Consider the following 4,356-nt stretch of genomic DNA (forward strand, 5'->3'; position numbering starts at 1 on the left):
CAGGACCCCGCGGCCTGGGTCGTCTCACTCACCCGCCGGGCCTGCGCTCCGGGTCTGTTCAGGATCCCGCGGCCTGGGTCGTCTCACTCACTCGCAGGGCCTGGCTCCAGGTCTGTTCCAGATAAGCTTTTATAAAAGAGAATTTACTGTAATATTTAATACTCCACGTACTACATTTCAAGGAGATTCAGGCTTCTCCAAGGAGAGCATTTTAGCCCCCTTCTCTGCCCACAGAGCTGGGGTGAAGCTATTGTACGGCCCGCATGGTTAGTGTGCATTAAGGTGAATGGAAGGCTTTCCCACTGGGCTCGGGAAAAGACCAGGCCATGAATCCAGCCGAATTCCTTGCTGATGATGTCCAGCTTGAGTTCTAAATCCGCCCCCCCATCATCCCCGCCCAGGTAGATCTAGTGGACATAGACCCATTTGCAACCTGGTCGCTGGGTCACTGTGCACGTTCTGAAGATGAGACCCTCTCAGAGCTGTTGTGCTTCCTATAAAGAGTGCACGCTCTGAAAGTGTTGTGGACAGAATAGTAAGGGACAAGCAGGATGGGAGCCCTATGATCTCACTGTTACGCTGCAACCCTTTTCCAATTAAATTTGCTCCACGTCTAGGGCCATGAGTCTGGCTTTCCTATGGAACTGTGCCATTTCTATTCGAACACTAAAACAAATATACAGAAATAAGTAATGAAAGAACTAAGCTAGAGATACAATGGTATAGATCTGCTTTTGAAGGAGGGAAGAAACTGATCATTTCGCTCTTGGCCCTGGTCCTTTTCCCCAAGTGTGCCTCAATCCGACCTTTCTTGGGCCTGACTCTAAGCCAGTGAGTGCTCAAGCTGCATCCTTCCAGGGGTGGAGAAGCAGAAGCATGTCCTCTACCGGCAGAAGGGTGTGCAGCAAGGTCCCCCGGTCTCAGCCCTGAGGAAACCTCACCTAAGGGAAGCTGCTTTCCCGAGGTCTGCAAAAAATTGTTCTAGGTTTTGGGGAATACAAGCACGTGACTCTGGTTATCTGTATTTTACAGAAATATTATATTTAAAACACTAATTGGGTTTAATTTACAAATAATATTTGGAATGTTTAATTTTTTTAAAAAAATGTATTTGGTACAGGGTCTCACTACACAGACTGGACCCATAGTGATCCTCGTGTTTACAGCCTCCCCAGTGCTGGGATTACAGGCCTGTGTCACCATACCTGATCTCAGTGGCTGGCTCAGTGTGCCTGATCTCAGTGGCTGGCTCAGGGCCGGTAAGGCATGTGGTGCCAGGGATAGAACTCCTGGCACCACATGCTTGTCTAAGCAGGCACTTAGTCCACTAAGCTATCTTGCCAGTTCTGAAGGTTTGATTTTTAAAAAACCAATGCACTGTTTTTTAGAGCAGTTTTAGTTTTACTGCAAAACTGAGCAGGAAGTAGAAAGAAGCCCATATACTCCCCCCAGCCACCCACATGCCTATTCAACTTTACCCACTACAGACCCACCCCACTATACACACTTATCACCAAAAGCTCTCTACATTAGGATTCACTCTTAGTATCCTGTGTTTTGTGGTTTGGCAAAATGTATGATGACAGGTATCCACTGTTACTCTTTCATACATACAGAATAGCCTCACGACCCTAAAAATCCTCTTTGTTTTGCCTGTTTATACCTCCCTTCTCTGTAACCCTTGGCAACAGTTGATCATTTGCAGTCTCCATGGTTTTGCCTTTTCCAGACTGTCTCATAGTTTATATTATTTTCTTTCACTTAGTGATGTGCATTTAAGTTTCTTGCATATTTTTTCAGGGCTTGATAGGTTGCTTCATTTTATCTCCAAATACTACTCTGTTGTCTGAAGGCACCAAGGTTTATTTATGTATTTATTGGCTAAAGGACGATCAAGTGAAGGCCTGAAGGCTGCTTCTGGGTGGCAGCAGTTATAAATACAGCTTCTGTGCATACTCACACGCAGGGTTCTTTTAGGATATAATTTTTCAACTCATTGGGTTGAATACTACTGAGTACGATTGCTAAATTATATGGTAAGAGTAAGTTCATATTTAAAACTGGCAAACATCCTGCCGAAGTGGCTGTGCATACACTTTGGGGTCCCACCAGCAAGGTAAGTTTCAGCTGCTCCTGGTCCTTTTCAACACTTAGTGGTATCAATGTTCTCATCTATTTTGTTTTTTGGTTTTTTGTATTTTAGGACGGGCTCTTCGGGGTCTACAGAGTCACACCACATAGATCAAACTTGTAGTGATCCACCTGACATCAGCTTCCCAAGAGCTGGGATTACAGGTGTGCGCCACCATGCCCAGTTTCCATCGTTATCTCAGCGAGGGGTCAGGCCGGCACAGCACAGCAGGAATCGAACCCCGGCCACTGCTCCTGCCTAAGCAAGTGCTTTAATCCACTGAGTTATTTGGCTGACCATTCTCATGTATTTTGGATTGCCTTCAATTATCTGATATGTCTTTTACGAGTATTTTGGCCCAATGTGTGGTTTGTCCTCTCATTATCTTGATATTGTCTGTCACGGGGAGGAAGTTCTTTTGCTTGTTTTAATGTATTTGGTTGTTATAGGGTCTCACTACACAGCTCAGACTCATAGTAATCCTCCTGCTTTCAGCCTCCCCAGTGCTGGGATTATAGGTGTGCACCACCACACCTGGTCTCAGTGGCCAGCTCAGCCCACCCTGGGAGCAGGGCCGGTGCAGCATGTGGTGCCAGGAATTGAACCACAGTCCCTGTGCTTGCCTAAGCAGGTGCTTCAGTCTACTGAGCTATCTCCTCGGCCCCTAGAGAGGAAGTTTTTAACTTTAATGCCTATCAACTGTTTATTTCATGAAGCATGCTTTTGATATTAAATCTAAAACATCATCACCATACCAGAGATCATCTAGATTTTCTCCTGAGTTGTCCTCTGAGAGTTTTGTGGTGTTGGATTTGATATTTAGATCTGTGATCCATCTGGAGCTAGTTTTGTGAAGAATATAAGTCCCATGTCTAGACTCTTTTTTCTTATGTGGGTGTCCACCTACAAAGATGAAATTTTTTGTGTGTGGTGCTAGGGGCTGAAGTGAGTGACATTTCTAGGCCTTCTTATTTTTTATTTTGAGGCAGGGTCTCAGTCACTAAATTACACAGGCCGGGCTCAAACTTGCCGTCCTCCTCCCTCAGCTTCCTTTTACACTGGGACTACGGATGTGTGTCTCCTGACTCTGACTTGAAGGTGAACTTTAGGTGAAACTTCTAATAATAAAAGTAGGAAGTGCTGATTTATTTATTTATTTTTTAAATGTATCGCTTAATTAGGTTCTTCGTAAGAAATTTAGAACACAGGGCCGGGGAGATAGCTCAGTGGAATAAGCACTTTCCTGGCAAGCGCAAAGGCCTGAGTTCAATCCCCAGTTCAAGAAAGAAAGAAAGAGAGAGAGAGACAGAGAGAGAGAGAGAGAGAGAGACAGAGAGAGACAGAGAGAGACAGAGAGAGACAGAGAGAGACAGAGAGAGAGAGGAGAGAAAGAAAGAAATTTAGAACACTAATTTATGAGGATAAATTCCATTTGTCAGAGCAAAAACATATCACAGGTAGTCCCAGAGCTGAGGAACAGCTTGGATTTTTGCTAAAGTCTGTGAGTCCACCACTTTCTGATCTACCTTGCACTACTCTGAAATCTGGTGTCTCTTTCTTGGTGTTGAAGATCTTGCACTCCTGGTATCTGAGTTTCCACAGCTTCTTGTTCTTGAAGTAAGCATCAGTGAGGTGTTTGGGGATTTTCACTTTGCTGATATCAATTTTTGTAGAGGTGGCAATGACAAATTTCTGGTGTGTTCTTCATAGAGGAACACGATTAAGGCTAAGAGGCCCAGTCACAAGTAGCAAGCCGCTGGCCAACTGCCTCAGGAAGGCCACTCTCTTGCCTCTGTGATGCCCAGAGAGGATGATCAAGATGGTGCTGGGTGGGGGGCTGGGGAGATGGCTCAGTAGGATAAGTGCTTCCCTGGCAAGTGCAAGGGTCTGAGTTCAATCCCCAGTTCCACGAGAAAAAACAAAAAAAGATGGTGCTAGGAGGGATGTTAGCTCAAAGTGTCCTCACATGCTGACTGAAGCGTTTCTTGCTGTGGCTCAAGAGCTTTCGGGGCACATCTTCAACAGAGTAGTATCCAGGCATTTTTCAAAGCTTAACTACCTGGGTACCTCCATTCTTGTCCCCACTGACTGGGTTTGTGATTGTAGCAAGAACTTTCTCCTTCTTTTTCTTCTCAACCTTTGATCTAGCAGCTGTGTACTTTCTCTTGTACAAAGCCTTTCTGGAATACATAACAGATGGGGAGTATCTACCAATCCCTCTAACC

The sequence above is a fragment of the Octodon degus genome, unplaced genomic scaffold (genome assembly GCF_000260255.1).
Source record: "Octodon degus isolate 3935 unplaced genomic scaffold, OctDeg1.0 scaffold00024, whole genome shotgun sequence".
Taxonomy (NCBI): domain Eukaryota; kingdom Metazoa; phylum Chordata; class Mammalia; order Rodentia; family Octodontidae; genus Octodon; species Octodon degus.